The sequence below is a fragment of the Taudactylus pleione genome, unplaced genomic scaffold, assembly GCF_031769625.1.
Source record: "Taudactylus pleione unplaced genomic scaffold, aTauple2 ptg000284l, whole genome shotgun sequence".
Taxonomy (NCBI): Eukaryota; Metazoa; Chordata; class Amphibia; order Anura; family Myobatrachidae; genus Taudactylus; species Taudactylus pleione.
The window spans coordinates 3,861,032-3,885,234 of record NW_028284686.1 but is presented as its reverse complement, the minus strand read 5'-3'; positions in this window follow the sequence as shown (position 1 = coordinate 3,885,234).

Genomic DNA, 24,203 nt, shown 5'->3' with positions numbered 1-24,203 from the left:
GACCTACATGAATAATGAATGCTGACTGAAGACGCCGTCTTCTCATGGAGGATATATTTCTTCAGAGATTCCACATTGTGAGAAACCACCGTATAGGTAAGGTATATATGGAATGGAAAGTAATGTTCCCAGAGTGACAAGAAATGGGTGGTGTGCCATGTTGGCACGCCCCATTTTTAATGGACACGCCCCTGCGGTATGTGACCACACCCATTTTTTTTTGCTGCGCCCCTCTGTGTGTATCTGTGGGGTTGCGGGGAACGCCGTTCTTCAACTTGCTCTGGGCTCCAAAGACCCTAGTGATGCCTCTGGCTCTTTTCTTTCCTAGGGAAGAGGCTCACATCCCCCTGCAGAATAGGCTTGGACTAGGTGACAGGAGGACCCCTTGCTTTGGGTTTTCTTCTTATTGTGTCAACAGCACAGGATCATAACATTGACCACTTGCCTGGGACTTGACAGACTCAATTAGGCATCTCGGAAGTGAATGTGAGCCAAATATGTCATTTTTAATCCATTCATAATGGCTACCTGTTCTGCAGGTGCACCCCACTGCTTCCAAGTCTGCAGGATGATTGCATTAAATAATGCAGTTGGACAGCGTATCCAACCTCTTTAAGAAATGCATTGAAAACCATCCTAAATAGTTGCTATTTAAAGGGACTGTAACCTTCCATGTGTCGTTTGCTTCATTTTCTCCAGCACAGAAGTGTATACATGTTAGAAAAATTTTATATTATTTCAATTTCACCTGATCTCTTTCATTTTTTGTGTCCTTTCTGGACTTGACCACTTCCCCAATGACATCATGTACCACCGCCATATCCTGCACATCGCCATCAGGTCATAACCTTAAACTATTATGTAGTGCGAAGATGATCAAATCTCAATTCTAGTTACAGGATAGTTCTGGGAGGCGTGAAACAGATTTTGGGTGAAAGAAAGCAGAAGATTGGAAATGTAGTAAATAATGAATTTGATAAGCAGTCTTAGTAGTACCAACATATAAATAGCACCATGTTTTGTATTAAGATTATTTGAATATATTCATTACTTAATATTTATATGAGAAAAGAAATACACGGTAGGAATCCCTGTAAAATCTTGACCCGGATTGTGTGCAAACAAAGTTTTTCTCATTGGGACCCTTACCACAGCCCAAAGTTATCATATCGCTCCTCAGGTGCCAGTAATCCATATGAGCTTCATAGAAATATTTTATGTCATTCAGAATACAAGGCCTTTAGTGTTTTGCGAGTGTCATGAAATGAACATAAAATTTTAGTTTTTATTTTAGTTTCTTCTTTGTTTTGGTCAGATTTTGTTTCTTTGTAAAGAAATTGCAAAACGTCACTGGATCCTCTTAATATTTTCCATATAACTCTTTTTACCATTGTTGTAAACTAGACAAGTGGGTAACAACAAGTACAGAGTAAGACCATATTCCTGATTCTATAGTAGCAGATATACAGTATTTACTGTAAGAAGAGTTTATCACCTCATTTACTTTGCTAGACCTCACAGCCTCTTAACCTTCTAAGAACCTCCATTATGAAAAAAACAAAGACCACATCAAGCAAAATCCATTTTAAAATATATTTATTATGAATTTTCAGCACAAGGAAAACAACACTTTATTTTTACTCTGCATTGTGAAAAAAATGAGTGCCCAAGATTAGCCGGAGGCTCTTACAAGCTTGTCCTATAAGAAGACCAAGATGGTGGAAGCCTCATGACTCACAAAGAATCATCCTTCAAGCACTCAGGAGAGGAAAAACCCCCTGTGGAGGAAACCTCTGGGGACCCATGGCTTGAAGTACTGCCCGTCCCTCTGGGCACTAGGAGGCTATGCAGAGTTATATTTCCAAACTTATTTAAAATATGAACATTTGACACTAAAATGCAGTATACATTTCACCACCTTAATAAATAACATTGGCTGACGTCATTAATGTAGCTCCAGTCCACATCTACTGAGATTACCCAATTGACATTCCTCCCAAAGCTGCGCAATTTTCTGAAGAGGACGGTCATCCCCTTTTGAGAAGCACCGAGTTTACCCGAATGGCTACTACATTTCGATAGATGTGCTGTGCTGCTAGAACCTCCAATTATAGAAATAAACAAGCTCAAGGTCATATTTTAGGGTAGTCAAGCTCCAAGTCTGCAGGCACATCCAAGTGAAACGCCCTTATCTTTGATGAGATACTTACCTCAATAGGATATCTTTCCTTCAGTGGGCTGGGTGCAAGAGATGTATTTGGAGTATGTTAATGACAGCAATGATAATGCTATGTCAGTGTCCTGGGCAGCTAAGAGTGGTAGCAACAGCAAAGAGCTACCATTATGACATCACAGCATGACCTCACTTGTGTTCTACATTCCTTAAAGGAGAAGTGCACAAAATAATCTCTACTGATGTGTGATATGTTTATATTTCCATCACCTCTGCTTCCCATGATACACCTGCCATTTATTACACATCTGTCCCTTTGCTATCTCCTTATTCGCCAAAGTTCTCTTTTACTGCATCCACTCATTGAATCAATCAGATCCTAGCAGCTCTTTCTCATTTCATTAACCTGCTCCTTCTGTCCAATTTTTATTTTTCAAGACTGCTACTTGGGTAGAAAACAAGCAAGGGATTGAATTAATATAAAAAACACAATTAAAATGAAAATACTCTTAGGATGTTTATATATTGAAATGACATTAATAGCTAGGCCACGGCTAGATATTTCTGCACCTCTAAAGCCGAGCGAGGATTTCCTGCAGGATGACCAGCATTACACCAGCGTGCAATATTCTGATGGAAACGTGCTGCTAATTGAATCTCCCCAATAGTCTCTGTTCCCAGTATAGAATATAATTGGCAATGATGAAAATACAGTGGAGGACCCATTATGCCCATTATACAGTAGACTTTCAGGATTGATAAATATTCAGTTTAGCCTAATGTAACTTGATCAGTATGCAGTATATCCCTGTTATGTTTGGCCACTATACAGATTAGGCCCACTGTGCTAAATATACGTACACTCTGGGGGTCGTTTAGAGTTGGCTGTGCTGGCAAAGTGATTGTGTGAGGGGGCACACTGCACGCTGATAGATGCTGTGCTATACTGTGCTGATTAAGTGCTGTGTCCAGAGACTCACAGGTGGCTGTGCTGGCAAAGTGACTGTGTAAGGGGGCACACTGTACGCTGATGTATGCTGCGTTATACTCTGCTGATTAAGTGCTGTGTCCAGAGACTCACAAGTGGCTGTGCTGGTAAAGTGACTATATATAGGGTGCACACTGCTCGCTGATGTATGCTGCGCTATACTCTGCTGATTAAGTCCTGTGTCCAGAGACTCACAAGTGGCTGTGCTGGTAAAGTGACTGTATATAGGGTGCACACTGCTCGCTGATGTATGTTGCGCTATACTCTGCTGATTAAGTGCTGTGTCCAGAGACTCACAAGTGGCTGTGCTGGTAAAGTGACTGTATATAGGGTGCACACTGCTCGCTGATGTATGCTGCGCTATACTTTGCTGTTTAAAGGGGCTGTGTCCAGACTCACAAGTGGCTGTGCTGGTAAAGTGACTGTATATAGGGTGCACACTGCTCGCTGATGTACGCTGCGCTATACTTTGCTGATTAAAGGGGCTGTGTCCTGACTCACAAGTGGCTTTGTGTGCAAAAAAAAACAGTTTAAAATTTAAAAAAGACTTTGAAGAAGGTTAAAAGTTTAAAAAGTGAAAAAAAAACCCTTTTTTTGTGCTGTACCCCACTGTGTATACAAGCACCATGACTCCTTGGGCCTTAGCCCTCTATGTGTGCATAACACACAAGTACTGTGACTCAGTAGTGAGTGGCAATGCTTCATAGATGTGCTTTAAACTGCGGTGTCTGTGCCGACAGTCTGTCGCTTAGTAACCAGCTAGCTCACTGCAGCCTTTGGCCAATAATGGTGAAAATAATATTGTGAGTTGTGAGGTGGTCTAAATTGACTGTAAATGACTGGAAATTAATGTTATTGGGGTAAATAATACGCTAGGAACAAAAAAAAAAGCCCAAATTATGTAATTTTAGCTTTTTTGTCAATTTTTGTAACAAAATCCAAATCTAAATCCAAATCCAAACCCAGTCATGACGCTTTGGCAAATCCAAATCGAAGGCCGGACGACGAATCAGAGCAAAATCCAAATCCAAAAGAAATGGTCCGGCACACATATCTGGTTTATATGTGTTTTTTTTCTGTGGCACTACAGGTCCCAGCTGGTCCTGGATGATTTCTTCAAGCTGCAATGTGATTTTTCAGCCATGGGTATGCAGGCACTTGTAGTGCTAAAAGCGCCTGCATGCGGGAGCCGTTTTATTTATTTGGCTGGCTGCATTTGTGTGGAAAAGCTGTGTGTGTCTGTGTAGGTTTTTGTCAGTGTGGGTCTGTGTGTCTGTGTCAGCGTGTGTGTGTCTGGGGAGGTTATGGTGTGCTGAGAGACGATGCAGGGGAAGATGGTGTGGCTAAGAGATGCAGGGGGCAGGAAGGTAGACAGGGGGAACGAGTCTGGTTGAACCGCTGTTGTAAGACGATGACCTTGTTAATATTCCCACACAAACAGGCATCTTCCGGATGATGTGACCTACATGAATAATGAATGCCGACTGAAGACGCCGTCTTCCCATGGAGGATATATTTCTTCAGAGATTCCACATTGTGAGAAACCACCGTATAGGTAAGGTATATATGGAATGGAAAGTAATGTTCCCAGAGTGACAAGAAATGGGTGGTGTGCCATGTTGGCACGTCCCATTTTTAATGGACACGCCCCTGCGGTATGTGACCACACCCATTTTTTTGCACGCAGATATCTTTCTCTGTGTGTATCTGTGGGGTTGTGGGGAACGCCGTTCTTCAACTTGCTCTGGGCTCCAAAGACCCTAGTGATGCCTCTGGCTCTTTTCATTCCTAGGGAAGAGGCTCACATCCCCCTGCAGAATAGGCTTGGACTAGGTGACAGGAGGACCCCTTGCTTTGGGTTTTCTTCTTATCGTGTCAACAGCACAGGATCATAACATTGAGCACTTGCCTGGGACTTGATAGACTTAATTAGGCATCTCGGAAGTGAATGTGAGCCAAATATGTCATTTTTAATCCATTCATAATGGCTACCTGTTCTGCAGGTGCACCCCACTGCTTCCAAGTCTGCAGGATGATTGCATTAAATAATGCAGTTGGACAGCGTATCCAACCTCTTTAAGAAATGCATTGAAAACCATCCTAAATAGTTGCTATTTAAAGGGACTGTAACCTTCCATATGTCGTTTGCTTCATTTTCTCCAGCACAGAAGAATATACATGTTAGAAAAATTTTATATTATTTCAATTTCACCTGATCTCCTTCATTTTTTGTGTCCTTTCTGGACTTGACCACTTCCCCAATGACATCATGTACCACCGCCATATCCTGCACATCGCCATCAGGTCATAACCTTAAACTATTATGTAGTGCGAAGATGATCAAATCTCAATTCTAGTTACAGGATAGTTCTGGGAGGCGTGAAACAGATTTTGGGTGAAAGAAAGCAGAAGATTGGAAATGTAGTAAATGATGAATTTGATAAGCAGTCTTAGTAGTACCAACATATAAATAGCACCATGTTTTGTATTAAGATTATTTGAATATATTCATTAGTTAATATTTATATGAGAAAAGAAATACACGGTAGGAATCCCTGTAAAATCTTGACCCGGATTGTGTGCAAGCAAAGTTTTTGTCATTGGGACCCTTACCACAGCCCAAAGTTATCATATCGCTCCTCAGGTGCCAGTAATCCATATGAGCTTCATAGAAATATTTTATGTCATTCAGAATACAAGGCCTTTAGTGTTTTGTGAGTGTCATGAAATGAACATAAAATTTTAGTTTTTATTTTAGTTTCTTCTTTGTTTTGGTCAGATTTTGTTTCTTTGTAAAGAAATTGCAAAACGTCACTGGATCCTCTTAATATTTCCCATATAACTCTTTTTACCATTGTTGTAAACTAGACAAGTGGGTAACAACAAGTACGGAGTAAGACCATATTCCTGATTCTATAGTAGCAGATATACAGTATTTACTGTAAGAAGAGTTTATCACCTCATTTACTTTGCTAGACCTCACAGCCTCTTAACCTTCTAAGAACCTCCATTATGAAAAAAACAAAGACCACATCAAGCCAAATCAATTTTAAAATATATTTATTATGAATTTTCAGCACAAGGAAAACAACACTTTATTTTTACTCTGCATTGTGAAAAATATGAGTGCCCAAGATTAGCCGGAGGCTCTTACAAGCTTGTCCTATAAGAAGACCAAGATGGTGGAAGCCTCATGACTCACAAAGAATCATCCTTCAAGCACTCAGGAGAGGAAAAACCCCCTGTGGAGGAAACCTCTGGGGACCCATGGCTTGAAGGACTGCCCGTCCCTCTGGGCACTAGGAGGCTATGCAGAGTTATATTTCCAAACTTATTTAAAATATGAACATTTGACACTAAAATGCAGTATACATTTCACCACATTAATAAATAACATTGGCTGACGTCATTAATGTAGCTCCAGTCCACATCTCCTGAGATTACCCAATTTACATTCCTCCCAAAGCTGCGCAATTTTCTGAAGAGGACGGTCATCCCCTTTTGAGAAGCACCGAGTTTACCCGAATGGCTACTACATTTCGATAGATGTGCTGTGCTGCTAGAACCTCCAATTATAGAAATAAACAAGCTCAAGGTCATATTTTAGGGTAGTCAAGCTCCAAGTCTGCAGGCACATCCAAGTGAAACGCCCTTATCTTTGATGAGATACTTACCTCAAGAGGATATCTTTCCCTCAGTGGGCTGGGTGCAAGAGATGTATTTGGAGTATGTTAATGACAGCAATGATAATGCTATGTCAGTGTCCTGGGCAGCTAAGAGTGGTAGCAACAGCAAAGAGCTACCATTATGACATCACAGCATGACCTCACTCGTGTTCTACATTCCTTAAAGGAGAAGTGCACAAAATAATCTCTACTGATGTGTGATATGTTTATATTCTCCATCACCTCTGCTTCCCATGATACACCTGCCATTTATTACACATCTGTCCCTTTGCTATCTCCTTATTCGCCAAAGTTCTCTTTTACTGCATCCACTCATTGAATCAATCAGTTCCTAGCAGCTCTTTCTCAATTCATTAACCTTCTCCTTCTGTCCAATTTTTATTTTTCAAGACTGCTACTTGGGTAGAAAACAAGCAAGGGATTGAATTAATATAAAAAACACAATTAAAATGAAAATACTCTTAGGATGTTTATATATTGAAATGACATTAATAGCTAGGCCACGGCTAGATATTTCTGCACCTCTAAAGACGAGCGAGGATTTCCTGCAGGATGACCAGCATTACACCAGCGTGCAATATTCTGATGGAAACGTGCTGCTAATTGAATCTCCCCAATAGTCTCTGTTCCCAGTATAGAATATAATTGGCAATGATGAAAATACAGTGGAGGACCCATTATGCCCATTATACAGTAGACTTTCAGGATTGATAAATATTCAGTTTAGCCTAATGTAACTTGATCAGTATGCAGTATATCCCTGTTATGTTTGGCCACTATACAGATTAGGCCCACTGTGCTAAATATACGTACACTCTGGGGGTCGTTTAGAGTTGGCTGTGCTGGCAAAGTGATTGTGTGAGGGGGCACACTGCACGCTGATAGATGCTGTGCTATACTCTGCTGATTAAGTGCTGTGTCCAGAGACTCACAGGTGGCTGTGCTGGCAAAGTGACTGTGTAAGGGGGCACACTGTACGCTGATGTATGCTGCGTTATACTCTGCTGATTAAGTGCTGTGTCCAGAGACTCACAAGTGGCTGTGCTGGTAAAGTGACTATATATAGGGTGCACACTGCTCGCTGATGTATGCTGCGCTATACTCTGCTGATTAAGTCCTGTGTCCAGAGACTCACAAGTGGCTGTGCTGGTAAAGTGACTGTATATAGGGTGCACACTGCTCGCTGATGTATGCTGCGCTATACTCTGCTGATTAAGTGCTGTGTCCAGAGACTCACAAGTGGCTGTGCTGGTAAAGTGACTGTATATAGGGTGCACACTGCTCGCTGATGTATGCTGCGCTATACTTTGCTGTTTAAAGGGGCTGTGTCCAGACTCACAAGTGGCTGTGCTGGTAAAGTGACTGTATATAGGGTGCACACTGCTCGCTGATGTACGCTGCGCTATACTTTGCTGATTAAAGGGGCTGTGTCCAGACTCACAAGTGGCTTTGTGTGCAAAAAAAAAAGTTTAAAATTTAAAAAAGACTTTGAAGAAGGTTAAAAGTTTAAAAACTGAAAAAAAAAAACCTTTTTTTGTGCTGTACCCCACTGTGTATACAAGCACCATGACTCCTTGGGCCTTAGCCCTCTATGTGTGCATAACACACAAGTACTGTGACTCAGTAGTGAGTGGCAATGCTTCATACATGTGCTTTAAACTGCGGTGTCTGTGCCGACAGTCTGTCGCTTAGTAACCAGCTAGCTCACTGCAGCCTTTGGCCAATAATGGTGAAAATAATATTGTGAGTTGTGAGGTGGTCTAAATTGACTGTAAATGACTGGAAATTAATGTTATTGGGGTAAATAATACGCTAGGAACAAAAAAAAAAGCCCAAATTATGTGATTTTAGCTTTTTTGTCAATTTTTGTAACAAAATCCAAATCTAAATCCAAATCCAAACCCAGTCATGATGCTTTGGCAAATCCAAATCGAAGGCCGGACGACGAATCAGAGCAAAATCCAAATCCAAAAGAAATGGTCCGGCACACATATCTGGTTTATATGTGTTTTTTTTCTGTGGCACTACAGGTCCCAGCTGGTCCTGGATGATTTCTTCAAGCTGCAACGTGATTTTTCAGCCATGGGTATGCATGCACTTGTAGTGCTAAAAGCGCCTGCATGCGCGAGCCGTTTTATTTATTTGGCTGGCTGCATTTGTGTGGAAAAGCTGTGTGTGTCTGTGTAGGTTTTTGTCAGTGTGGGTCTGTGTGTCTGTGTCAGCGTGTGTGTGTCTGGGGAGGTTATGGTGTGCTGAGAGACGATGCAGGGGAAGATGGTGTGGCTAAGAGATGCAGGGGGCAGGAAGGTAGACAGGGGGAACGAGTCTGGTTGAACCGCTGTTGTAAGACGATGACCTTGTTAATATTCCCACACAAACAGGCATCTTCCGGATGATGTGACCTACATGAATAATGAATGCCGACTGAAGACGCTGTCTTCCCATGGAGGATATATTTCTTCAGAGATTCCACATTGTGAGAAACCACTGTATAGGTAAGGTATATATGGAATGGAAAGTAATGTTCCCAGAGTGACAAGAAATGGGTGGTGTGCCATGTTGGCACGTCCCATTTTTAATGGACATGCCCCTGCGGTATGTGACCACACCCATTTTTTTGTGTGCAGATATCTTTCTCTGTGTGTATCTGTGGGGTTGTGGGGAACGCCATTCTTCAACTTGCTCTGGGCTCCAAAGACCCTAGTGATGCCTCTGGCGCTTTTCTTTCCTAGGGAAGAGGCTCACATCCCCCTGCAGAATAGGCTTGGACTAGGTGACAGGAGGACCCCTTGCTTTGGGTTTTCTTCTTATCGTGTCAACAGCACAGGATCATAACATTGAGCACTTGCCTGGGACTTGACAGACTCAATTAGGCATCTCGGAAGTGAATGTGAGCCAAATATGTCATTTTTAATCCATTCATAATGGCTACCTGTTCTGCAGGTGCACCCCACTGCTTCCAAGTCTGCAGGATGATTGCATTAAATAATGCAGTTGGACAGAGTATCCAACCTCTTTAAGAAATGCCTTGAAAACCATCCTAAATATTTGCTATTTAAAGGGACTGTAACCTTCCATATGTCGTTTGCTTCATTTTCTCCAGCACAGAAGAGTATACATGTTAGAAAAATTTTAGATTATTTCAATTTCACCTGATCTCTTTCATTTTTTGTGTCCTTTCTGGACTTGACCACTTCCCCAATGACATCATGTACCACCGCCATATCCTGCACATCGCCATCAGGTCATAACCTTAAACTATTATGTAGTGCGAAGATGATCAAATCTCAATTCTAGTTACAGGATAGTTCTTGGAGGCGTGAAACAGATTTTGGGTGAAAGATAGCAGAAGATTGGAAATGTAGTAAATGATGAATTTGATAAGCAGTCTTAGTAGTACCAACATATAAATAGCACCATGTTTTGTATTAAGATTATTTGAATATATTCATTACTTAATATTTATATGAGAAAAGAAATACACGGTAGGAATCCCTGTAAAATCTTGACCCGGATTGTGTGCAAACAAAGTTTTTGTCATTGGGACCCTTACCACAGCCCAAAGTTATCATATCGCTCCTCAGGTGCCAGTAATCCATATGAGCTTCATAGAAATATTTTATGTCATTCAGAATACAAGGCCTTTAGTGTTTTGTGAGTGTCATGAAATGAACATAAAATTTTAGTTTTTATTTTAGTTTCTTCTTTGTTTTGGTCAGATTTTGTTTCTTTGTAAAGAAATTGCAAAATGTCACTGGATCCTCTTAATATTTTCCATATAACTCTTTTTACCATTGTTGTAAACTAGACAAGTGGGTAACAACAAGTACGGAGTAAGACCATATTCCTGATTCTATAGTAGCAGATATACAGTATTTACTGTAAGAAGAGTTTATCACCTCATTTACTTTGCTAGACCTCACAGCCTCTTAACCTTCTAAGAACCTCCATTATGAAAAAAACAAAGACCACATCAAGCAAAATCAATTTTAAAATATATTTATTATGAATTTTTAGCACAAGGAAAACAACACTTTATTTTTACTCTGCATTGTGAAAAATATGAGTGCCCAAGATTAGCCGGAGGCTCTTACAAGCTTGTCCTATAAGAAGACCAAGATGGTGGAAGCCTCATGACTCACAAAGAATCATCCTTCAAGCACTCAGGAGAGGAAAAACCCCCTGTGGAGGAAACCTCTGGGGACCCATGGCTTGAAGGACTGCCCGTCCCTCTGGGCACTAGGAGGCTATGCAGAGTTATATTTCCAAACTTATTTAAAATATGAACATTTGACACTAAAATGCAGTATACATTTCACCACATTAATAAATAACATTGGCTGACGTCATTAATGTAGCTCCAGTCCACATCTCCTGAGATTACCCAATTTACATTCCTCCCAAAGCTGCGCAATTTTCTGAAGAGGACGGTCATCCCCTTTTGAGAAGCACCGAGTTTACCCGAATGGCTACTACATTTCGATAGATGTGCTGTGCTGCTAGAACCTCCAATTATAGAAATAAACAAGCTCAAGGTCATATTTTAGGGTAGTCAAGCTCCAAGTCTGCAGGCACATCCAAGTGAAACGCCCTTATCTTTGATGAGATACTTACCTCAAGAGGATATCTTTCCCTCAGTGGGCTGGGTGCAAGAGATGTATTTGGAGTATGTTAATGACAGCAATGATAATGCTATGTCAGTGTCCTGGGCAGCTAAGAGTGGTAGCAACAGCAAAGAGCTACCATTATGACATCACAGCATGACCTCACTCGTGTTCTACTTTCCTTAAAGGAGAAGTGCACAAAATAATCTCTACTGATGTGTGATATGTTTATATTCTCCATCACCTCTGCTTCCCATGATACACCTGCCATTTATTACACATCTGTCCCTTTGCTATCTCCTTATTCGCCAAAGTTCTCTTTTACTGCATCCACTCATTGAATCAATCAGTTCCTAGCAGCTCTTTCTCATTTCATTAACCTGCTCCTTCTGTCCAATTTTTATTTTTCAAGACTGCTACTTGGGTAGAAAACAAGCAAGGGATTGAATTAATATAAAAAACACAATTAAAATGAAAATACTCTTAGGATGTTTATATATTGAAATGACATTAATAGCTAGGCCACGGCTAGATATTTCTGCACCTCTAAAGCCGAGCGAGGATTTCCTGCAGGATGACCAGCATTACACCAGCGTGCAATATTCTGATGGAAACGTGCTGCTAATTGAATCTCCCCAATAGTCTCTGTTCCCAGTATAGAATATAATTGGCAATGATGAAAATACAGTGGAGGACCCATTATGCCCATTATACAGTAGACTTTCAGGATTGATAAATATTCAGTTTAGCCTAATGTAACTTGATCAGTATGCAGTATATCCCTGTTATGTTTGGCCACTATACAGATTAGGCCCACTGTGCTAAATATACGTACACTCTGGGGGTCGTTTAGAGTTGGCTGTGCTGGCAAAGTGATTGTGTGAAGGGGCACACTGCACGCTGATAGATGCTGCGCTATACTCTGCTGATTAAGTGCTGTGTTCAGAGACTCACAGGTGGCTGTGCTGGCAAAGTGACTGTGTAAGGGGGCACACTGTATGCTGATGTATGCTGCAATATACTCTGCTGATTAAGTGCTGTGTCCAGAGACTCACAAGTGGCTGTGCTGGTAAAGTGACTATATATAGGGTGCACACTGCTCGCTGATGTATGCTGCGCTATACTCTGCTGATTAAGTCCTGTGTCCAGAGACTCACAAGTGGCTGTGCTGGTAAAGTGACTGTATATAGGGTGCACACTGCTCGCTGATGTATGCTGCCCTATACTCTGCTGATTAAGTGCTGTGTCCAGAGACTCACAAGTGGCTGTGCTGGTAAAGTGACTGTATATAGGGTGCACACTGCTCGCTGATGTATGCTGCGCTTTACTTTGCTGTTTAAAAGGGCTGTGTCCAGACTCACAAGTGGCTGTGCTGGTAAAGTGACTGTATATAGAGTGCACACTGCTCGCTGATGTACGCTGCGCTATACTTTGCTGATTAAAGGGGCTGTGTCCAGACTCACAAGTGGCTTTGTGTGCAAAAAAAAAAGTTTAAAATTTAAAAAAGACTTTAAAGAAGGTTAAAAGTTTAAAAAGTGAAAAAAAAACCCTTTTTTTGTGCTGTACCCCACTGTGTATACAAGCACCATGACTCCTTGGGCCTTAGCCCTCTATGTGTGCATAACACACAAGTATTGTGACTCAGTAGTGAGTGGCAATGCTTCATAGATGTGCTTTAAACTGCGGTGTCTGTGCCGACAGTCTGTCGCTTAGTAACCAGCCAGCTCACTGCAGCCTTTGGCCAATAATGGTGAAAATAATATTGTGAGTTGTGAGGTGGTCTAAATTGACTGTAAATGACTGGAAATTAATGTTATTGGGGTAAATAATACGCTAGGAACAAAAAAAAAGCCCAAATTATGTGATTTTAGCTTTTTTGTCAATTTTTGTAACAAAATCCAAATCTAAATCCAAATCCAAACCCAGTCATGACGCTTTGGCAAATCCAAATCGAAGGCCGGACGACGAATCAGAGCCAAATCCAAATCCAAAAGAAATGGTCCGGCACACATATCAGGTTTATATTAGGGGTGAGCGGGTTCGGATTTCTGAAATCCGAACCCCCCCGAGCCCCCCCGATCCGAGTCCAATCCGAGTCAGGCTAGACTTTTCCCGCCTGACTCGGATCTGAAATCGAGGCAAAACATCATCATCCCGCCTTCCGAGACTCGCGGGTTTTGGATCCTATATAAGGTACCCGCGTCGGCGCCATTTTCTCACTCGGCTGTGGACAGTGAAGAGGGAGGGTGGGAGTTAGGGCTGTGTAGTGTAGTGTAGTGTAGTGTAGTGCTGCTGTTGTCCACTACTTCAAAGTCCATAGGGGCTGGCTGTGTTGTGCTGTGCTGCTGTTGTTAATAGGGGCTGTGTCCACTACTTCAAAGTCCATAGGGGCTGGCTGGACTGTGTTGTGCAGTCAGTTCTCCATAGGGGCTGTGTCCACTCCAAAGTCCTGTGCAGTGTCCCAGTCCTAAAGGGGTGCTGTAGTGTTGTCCAGGGGGTGCCCTGTCCATCAGGGGTGCTCCCCCCAAGTGCTAAAAAAATAATATATTTTCTGTGTTTGTGAATTGTGTGCGCAGTAGCCGCACGTGCATCAACAAAGTAGTGCCAAGTGTGCGCCTGTGTCATAAGTAAAGGGCCGGCTGGCTTGACTGTTAAGGGTGCTGTAACCCCCGAAAGTACACTCCAGTCCAAACCAAAAAAAAAATTATTTTCTGTGTTTGTGAATTGTGTGCGCAGTAGCCGCACGCGCATCAACAAAGTAGTGCCAAGCGTGCGCCTGTGTCATAAGTAAAGGGCCGGCTGGCTTGACCGTTAAAGGGTGCTGTAACCCCCAAAGTACACTCCAGTCCAAACCAAAAAAAAAATTATTTTCTGTGTTTGTGAATTGTGTGCGCAGTAGCCGCACGTGCATCAACAAAGTAGTGCCAAGCGTGCGCCTGTGTCATAAGTAAAGGGCCGGCTGGCTTGACCATTAAAGGGTGCTGTAACCCCCGAAAGTACACTAAAGTCCAAACCAAAAAAAAATTATTTTCTGTGTTTGTGAATTGTGTGCGCAGTAGCCGCACGTGCATCAACAACGTAGTGCCAAGCGTGCGCCTGTGTCATAAGTAAAGGGCTGGCTGGCTTGACCGTTAAAGGGTGCTGTAACCCCCAAAAGTACACTCCAGTCCAAACCAAAAAAAAATTATTTTCTGTGTTTGTGAAGTGTGTGCGCAGTAGCCACACGTGCATCAACAAAGTAGTGCCAAGCGTGCGCCTCTGTCATAAGTAAAGGGCCGGCTGGCTTGACCGTTAAAGGGTGCTGTAACCCCCGAAAGTACACTCCTATCCAAATCAAAAAAAAATTATTTTCTGTGTTTGTGAATTGTGTGCGCAGTAGCCGCACGTGCATCAACAAAGTAGTGCCAAGCGTGCGCCTGTGTCATAAGTAAAGGGCCGGCTGGCTTGACCGTTAAAGGGTGCTGTAACCCCCAAAGTACACTCCAGTCCAAACCAAAAAAAAAATTATTTTCTGTGTTTGTGAATTGTGTGCGCAGTAGCCGCACGTGCATCAACAAAGTAGTGCCAAGCGTGCGCCTGTGTCATAAGTAAAGGGCCGGCTGGCTTGACCATTAAAGGGTGCTGTAACCCCCGAAAGTACACTAAAGTCCAAACCAAAAAAAAATTATTTTCTGTGTTTGTGAATTGTGTGCGCAGTAGCCGCACGTGCATCAACAACGTAGTGCCAAGCGTGCGCCTGTGTCATAAGTAAAGGGCTGGCTGGCTTGACCGTTAAAGGGTGCTGTAACCCCCAAAAGTACACTCCAGTCCAAACCAAAAAAAAATTATTTTCTGTGTTTGTGAAGTGTGTGCGCAGTAGCCACACGTGCATCAACAAAGTAGTGCCAAGCGTGCGCCTCTGTCATAAGTAAAGGGCCGGCTGGCTTGACCGTTAAAGGGTGCTGTAACCCCCAAACTACACTCCAGTCCAAACCAAAAAAAAAATTATTTTCTGTGTTTGTGAATTGTGTGCGCTGTAGCCGCACGTGCATCAACAAAGTAGTGCCAAGCGTGCGCCTGTGTCATAAGTAAAGCGCAGGCTGGCTTGACCGTTAAAGGGTGCTGTAACCCCCGAAAGTACACTCCTATCCAAATCAAAAAAAAATTATTTTCTGTGTTTGTGAATTGTGTGCGCAGTAGCCGCACGTGCATCAACAAAGTAGTGCCAAGCGTGCGCCTGTGTCATAAGTAAAGGGTCGGCTGGCTTGACCGTTAAGGGTGCTGTAACCCCCGAAAGTACACTCCAGTCCACACCAAAAAAAAAATTATTTTCTGTGTTTGTGAATTGTGTGCGCAGTAGCCGCACGTGCATCAACAAAGTAGTGCCAAGCGTGCGCCTGTGTCATAAGTAAAGGGCCGGCTGGCTTGACCGTTAAAGGGTGCTGTAACCCCCGAAAGTACAATCCAGTCCAAACCAAAAAAAAATTATTTTCTGTGTTTGTGAATTGTGTGCGCAGTAGCCGCACGTGCATCAACAAAGTAGTGCCAAGCGTGCGCCTGTGTCATAAGTAAAGGGCCGGCTGGCTTGACCGTTAAAGGGTGCTGTAACCCCCAAAAGTACACTCCAGTCCAAACCAAAAAAAAAATTATTTTCTGTGTTTGTGAATTGTGTGCGCAGTAGCCGCACGTGCATCAACAAAGTAGTGCCAAGCGTGCGCCTGTGTCATAAGTAAAGGGCCAGCTGGCTTGACCGTTAAGGGTGCTGTAACCCCCGAAAGTACACTCCAGTCCACACCAAAAAAAAAATTATTTTCTGTGTTTAGCCGCACGTATATATCAAATCGATATAACATAAATGGAGGACCAAACTTTCTCCGATAAAAATAAAATAGAGAAAGATCAAGAACCACTTCCTCCTAGTGCTGAAGCTGCTGCCACTAGTCATGACATAAACGATAACATGCCATCAACGTCGTCTGCCAAGGCCGATGCCCAATGTCATAGTAGAGGGCACATACAATCCCAAATGGCAAAGTTCAGGAAAATGACCTTGAAAAAGACATTTAAATCAGCTGAAGAGAAACGTAAACTTGCCAATATGCCATTTACGACACGGAGTGGCAAGGAACGGCTAAGGTCGATCCCTAGTATGTTCATGACTAGTGGTTCAGCTTCACATGACGATGGAAGCCCTCCTCCCACTAAAAAAATCAAAAGAGTTAAGCTGGCAAAAGCACAGCGAAGAACTGTGCTTTCTAAGAAGATATCACAAATCCCCAAGGAGAGTCCAAGTGTGGTGGTGGTTGCGATGCCTGACCTTCCCAGCACTGGAAGAGGTGGCTCTTTCCACCATTTGCACGCCCCCTGCAAGTGCTGAAAGGAGCACCCACAGTCCACTTGCTGATATGCAAATTGAAGATGTCACTGTTGAAGTACAACAGGATGAGGATACTGGTGTAGCTGGCGCTGAGGAGGAAGTTGGCGAGGAGGATTCTGATGGTGATGTGGTTTGTTTAAATCAGGCTCCGGGGGAGACAGTTGTTGTCCGTGGGATGAAAAAGCCCATCACGGTCATGCCTGGGCAGAAGACCAAACATTCCACCTCTTTGGTCTGGCAATATTTCTATCCAAATCCGGACAACAACTGTCTTGCCATATGTACCATATGTAAAGGTGAAATAAGTAGGGGTAGGGACGTCAACCACCTAGGAACATCCTCCCTTATACGGCACCTGCAGCGCATTCATAAAAAGTTACTGTCAAGTTCAGAAACTTTGGCTAAGACCGTAAGCAGTCCAGGGACACCTAAATCCCATTGTCCTGTTGTATCCAAGCGCCTGCAAACCACACCGTCAACTCCCTCCTCGTCAATTTCCTCCTTAGTCAGGATCGGAAGTAGTCCTGCAGGCCATGTCACTGGCATGACTGACTCTCCTATCCGGGATTCCTCTGGAGGATCCTGCATTGCTACGCCTACTGCTGCCGCTGCTGCTGTTGCTGCTGCTGGGAGTCATTCATCATCCCAGAGAGGAAGTAGGAACACCACTACTTTTACTAAACAATTGACCCTCCAACAGTCCTTAGCGAGGAGGATGAAGTACGACAGCAGTCATCCTGAAGCAAAACGTATAACTGAGGCCTTGACTGCTATGTTGGTGTTAGACGTGCGTCCGGTATCCGCCATTAGTGCAGTGGGATTTAGACAATTGATGGAGGTAGTGTGTCCCCGGTTCCAAATCCCGTCTAGATTCCACTTCACTAGGCAGGCGATACCGAGACTGTACAGAAACGTCAGAAAAAGTGTCCTCAGTGTCCTGAAAAATGCCGTTGTACACAATGTCCACTTAACCACGGACATGTGGACAAGTGGAACAGGGCAGACTAAGGACTATATGACTGTGACAGCCCACTGGGTAGATGTATCACCTTACGCAGCAACAGCAGCAGCGTCACCAGTAGCAGCATCTCAGAAACGCCAGCTCGTTACAAGGCAGGCTACGCTGTGTATCACCGGTTTCAGTAAGAGGCACACCGCCGACAACCTCTTAGAGAAACTGAGGGAAATCATCGCCCAGTGGCTTACCCCACTTAGACTCTCCTGGGGATTTGTGATATCTGACAACGCCACCAATATTGTGCGGTCATTACATCTGGGCAAATTCCAGCACGTCCCATGTTTTGCTCACACAATAAACTTGGTGGTGCAGAATTTTCTGAAAAGCGACAGGGGCGTGCAGGAGACGCTTTGGGTGGCCCGAAAAATTTCTGGCCACTTTCGCCATTCAGCGACTGCGTGCCAAAGACTGGAGCGCCAGCAAACACTCTTGAACCTGCCCCGCCATCACCTGAAGCAAGAGGTTGTGACGCGGTGGAACTCAACCCTCTATATGCTTCAGAGGATGGAGGAGCAGCAAAAGGCCATACAAGCCTATACATCCACCTATGACATAGGCAAAGGAGGGGGTATGCACCTGACTCAAGCGCAGTGGAGAATGATTTCCGTGTTGTGCAAGGTTCTCCAGTCCTTCGAACTTGCCACACGTGAAGTCAGTTCAGACACAGCCAGCTTGAGTCAGGTCATTCCCCTCATCAGGCTTTTGCAGAAGCAGCTGGAGAAAGTGAAGGAGGAGCTAAGACGGAGCGATTCCGCTCGGCATGTGGGAAATTTAGGTATCCTAAGCAACCCGCTGGCGGTGATGCAGGGCAGGCAGGACCAAGTTTGGACATCTGGTCCGGACTGAAGGACCTGGCAACAATTTCTGACATGTCTACTGTCACTGCATATGATACTGTCACCATTGACAGAATGGTGGAGGATTACATCGGTGACAGCATCCAAGTAGGCATGTCAGACAGTCCATACCTGTACTGGCAGGAAAAAGAGGCAATTTGGAGGCCCCTGTACAAGCTGGCTCTATTTTACCTGAGTTGCCCCCCCTCCAGTGTGTACTCCGAAAGAGTGTTTAGTGCAGCCGGGAACCTTGTCAGCGAAAGGCGTAGGAGGTTGCTGCCACAGAATGTGGAGAAGATGATGTTCATCAAAATGAATTATCAGCTCTTCCAGGGAGACCAGCCTCCAGAAGGTACAGAGGGACCTGTGGTGGTGGATTCAAGTGGGGACGAGTTAATACTTTGTGAGGATGAGGATGTACACACTGAAGAGGGTGAGGAATCGGTGGATGAGGAGGATGAGGATGACATCTTGCCTCCGTAGAGCCAGTTTGTGCAGGGACACATTAATTGCCAGCTTGTTTTGAGGGGGCCCAAACGAACCAATCATTTCAGCCACAGTTGTGTGGCAGACCCTGGCGCTGAAATGATTGATTTGTTAAAGTGTGCATGTCCTGTTTATACAACATAAGGGTGGGTGGGAGGGCCCAAGGACAATTCCATCTTGCACTTCTTTTTTTTCTTTGCATTATGTACAGTTTGGGGCCTAGTTTTTCTAACTGCCATCCTGTCTGCCACTGCAGTGTCACTCCTAGATGGGTCACGTGTTTGTGCCGCCCACTCGTGTCGCTTAGCATAGTCATCCAGCTACCTCGGTGCAACCTTTTGGACATAAAAACACTATTGTGAGGTGTGAGGTGTTCAGAATAGACTGGAAATGAGTGGAAATTAAGGTTATTGAGGTTAATAATAGCATAGGAGCAGAGAAACCAACAAATTCTGTGACTTTAGCTGTTTTTATGCTTTTTTTAAAAAAAATACAGATCCAAAACACAAAACCCAGAACCCAAAACACGGAAGGGTGGTTTTGGCAAAACCAATCCAGATCCAAAACACGAAGAAAGATCCAGATCCAAAACCAAAACACAAAACACGAAAAGTGGCCGGTGCACACCCCTAGTAGTAAATGATGAATTTGATAAGCAGTCTTAGTAGTACCAACATATAAATAGCACCATGTTTTGTATTAAGATTATTTGAATATATTCATTACTTAATATTTATATGAGAAAAGAAATACACGGTAGGAATCCCTGTAAAATCTTGACCCGGATTGTGTGCAAACAAAGTTTTTGTCATTGGGACCCTTACCACAGCCCAAAGTTATCATATCGCTCCTCAGGTGCCAGTAATCCATATGAGCTTCATAGAAATATTTTATGTCATTCAGAATACAAGGCCTTTAGTGTTTTGCGAGTGTCATGAAATGAACATAAAATTTTAGTTTTTATTTTAGTTTCTTCTTTGTTTTGGTCAGATTTTGTTTCTTTGTAAAGAAATTGCAAAACGTCACTGGATCCTCTTAATATTTTCCATATAACTCTTTTTACCATTGTTGTAAACTAGACAAGTGGGTAACAACAAGTACGGAGTAAGACCATATTCCTGATTCTATAGTAGCAGATATACAGTATTTACTGTAAGAAGAGTTTATCACCTCATTTACTTTGCTAGACCTCACAGCCTCTTAACCTTCTAAGAACCTCCATTATGAAAAAAACAAAGACCACATCAAGCAAAATCCATTTTAAAATATATTTATTATGAATTTTCAGCACAAGGAAAACAACACTTTATTTTTACTCTGCATTGTGAAAAAAATGAGTGCCCAAGATTAGCCGGAGGCTCTTACAAGCTTGTCCTATAAGAAGACCAAGATGGTGGAAGCCTCATGACTCACAAAGAATCATCCTTCAAGCACTCAGGAGAGGAAAAACCCCCTGTGGAGGAAACCTCTGGGGACCCATGGCTTGAAGGACTGCCCATCCCTCTGGGCACTAGGAGGCTATGCAGAGTTATATTTCCAAACTTATTTAAAATATGAACATTTGATACTAAAATGCAGTATACATTTCACCACATTAATAAATAACATTGGCTGACGTCATTAATGTAGCTCCAGTCCACATCTCCTGAGATTACCCAATTTACATTCCTCCCAAAGCTGCGCAATTTTCTGAAGAGGACGGTCATCCCCTTTTGAGAAGCACTGAGTTTACCCGAATGGCTACTACATTTCGATAGATGTGCTGTGCTGCTAGAACCTCCAATTATAGAAATAAACAAGCTCAAGGTCATATTTTAGGGTAGTCAAGCTCCAAGTCTGCAGGCACATCCAAGTGAAACGCCCTTATCTTTGATGAGATACTTACCTCAAGAGGATATCTTTCCCTCAGTGGGCTGGGTGCAAGAGATGTATTTGGAGTATGTTAATGACAGCAATGATAATGCTATGTCAGTGTCCTGGGCAGCTAAGAGTGGTAGCAACAGCAAAGAGCTACCATTATGACATCACAGCATGACCTCACTCGTGTTCTACATTCCTTAAAGGAGAAGTGCACAAAATAATCTCTACTGATGTGTGATATGTTTATATTCTCCATCACCTCTGCTTCCCATGATACACCTGCCATTTATTACACATCTGTCCCTTTGCTATCTCCTTATTCGCCAAAGTTCTCTTTTACTGCATCCACTCATTGAATCAATCATTTCCTAGCAGCTCTTTCTCATTTCATTAACCTGCTCCTTCTGTCCAATTTTTATTTTTCAAGACTGCTACTTGGGTAGAAAACAAGCAAGGGATTGAATTAATATAAAAAACACAATTAAAATGAAAATACTCTTAGGATCTTTATATATTGAAATGACATTAATAGCTAGGCCACGGCTAGATATTTCTGCACCTCTAAAGCTGAGCGAGGATTTCCTGCAGGATGACCAGCATTACACCAGCGTGCAATATTCTGAAGGAAACGTGCTGCTAATTGAATCTCCCCAATAATCTCTGTTCCCAGTATAGAATATAATTGGCAATGATGAAGATACAGTGGAGGACCCATTATGCCCATTATACAGTAAACTTTCAGGATTGATAAATATTCAGTTTAGCCTAATGTAACTTGATCAGTATGCAATATATCCCTGTTATGTTTGGCCACTATACAGATTAGGCCCACTGTGCTAAATATACATACACTCTGGGGGTCGTTTAGAGTTGGCTGTGCTGGCAAAGTGATTGTGTGAGGTGGCACACTGCACGCTGATAGATGCTGCGCTATACTCTGCTGATTAAGTGCTGTGTCCAGAGACTCACAGGTGGCTGTGCTGGCAAAGTGACTGTGTAAGGGGGCACACTGTACGCTGATGTATGCTGCGTTATACTCTGCTGATTAAGTGCTGTGTCCAGAGACTCACAAGTGGCTGTGCTGGTAAAGTGACTGTATATAGGGTGCACACTGCTCGCTGAGGTATGCTGCGCTATACTTTGCTGTTTAAAGGGGCTGTGTCCAGACTCACAAGTGGCTGTGCTGGTAAAGTGACTGTATATAGGGTGCACACTGCTCGCTGATGTATGCTGCGCTATACCTTGCTGATTAAAGGGGCTGTGCCCAGACTCACAAGTGGCTTTGTGTGCAAAAAAAAAAAGTTAAAAATTTAAAAAAGACTTTGAAGAAAGTTAAAAGTTTAAAAAGTGAAAAAAAACCCTTTTTTTGTGCTGTACCCCACTGTGTATACATGCACCATGACTCCTTGGGCCTTAGCCCTCTATGTGTGCATAACACACAAGTACTGTGACTCAGTAGTGAGTGGCAATGCTTCATAGATGTGCTTTAAACTGCGGTGTCTGTGCCGACAGTCTGTCGCTTAGTAACCAGCCAGCTCACTGCAGCCTTTGGCCAATAATGGTGAAAATAATATTGTGAGTTGTGAGGTGGTCTAAATTGACTGTAAATGACTGGAAATTAATGTTATTGGGGTAAATAATACGCTAGGAACAAAAAAAAATGCCCAAATTATGTGATTTTAGCTTTTTTGTCAATTTTTGTAACAAAATCCAAATCTAAATCCAAATCCAAACCCAGTCATGACGCTTTGGCAAATCCAAATCGAAGGCCGGACGACGAATCAGAGCCAAATCCAAATCCAAAAGAAATGGTCCGGTACACATATCTAGTTTATATGTGTTTTTTTTCTGTGGCACTACAGGTCCCAGCTGGTCCTGGATGATTTCTTCAAGCTGCAACGTGATTTTTCAGCCATGGGTATGCAGGCACTTGTAGTGCTAAAAGCGCCTGCATGCGCGAGCCATTTTATTTATTTGGCTGGCTGCATTTGTGTGGAAAAGCTGTGTGTGTCTGTGTATTTTTATGTCAGTGTGGGTCTGTGTGTCTGTGTCAGCGTGTGTGTCTGTGGAGGTTATGGTGTGCTGAGAGACGATGCAGGGGGAGATGGTGTGGCTAAGAGATGCAGGGGGCAGGAAGGTAGACAGGGGGAACGAGTCTGGTTGAACCGCTGTTGTAAGACGATGACCTTGTTAATATTCCCACACAAACAGGCATCTTCCGGACGATGTGACCTACATGAATAATGAATGCCGACTGAAGACGCCATCTTCCCATGGAGGATATATTTCTTCAGAGATTCCACATTGTGAGAAACCACCGTATAGGTAAGGTATATATGGAATGGAAAGTAATGTTCCCAGAGTGACAAGAAATGGGTGGTGTGCCATGTTGGCACGCCCCATTTTTAATGGACACGCCCCTGCGGTATGTGACCACACCCATTTTTTTGCTATGCGCCAGAGGCGCGCAGATATCTTTCTCTGTGTGTATCTGTGGGGTTGCGGGGAACGCTGTTCTTCAACTTGCTCTGGGCTCCAAAGACCCTAGTGATGCCTCTGGCTGTTTTTTTTTTTCCTAGGGAAGAGGCTCACATCCCCCTGCAGAATAGGCTTGGACTAGGTGACAGGAGGACCCCTTGCTTTGGGTTTTCTTCTTATCGTGTCAACAGCACAGGATCATAACATTGAGCACTTGCCTGGGACTTGGCAGACTCAATTAGGCATCTCGGAAGTGAATGTGAGCCAAATATATCATTTTTAATCCATTCACAATGGTTACCTGTTCTGCGGGTGCACCCCACTGCTTCCAAGTCTGCAGGATGATTGCATTAAATAATGCAGTTGGACAGCGTATCCAACCTCTTTAAGAAATGCCTTGAAAACCATCCTAAATAGTTGCTATTAAAGGGACTGTAACCTTCCATATGTCGTTTGCTTCATTTTCTCCAGCACAGAAGAGTATACATGTTAGAAAAATTTTAGATTATTTCAATTTCACCTGATCTCTTTCATTTTTTGTGTCCTTTCTGGACATGACCTCTTCCCCAATGACATCATGTACCACCGCCATATCCTGCACATCGCCATCAGGTCATAACCTTAAACTATTATGTAGTGCGAAGATTATCAAATCTCAATTCTAGTTACAGGATAGTTCTGGGAGGCGTGAAACAGATTTTGGGTGAAAGAAAGCAGA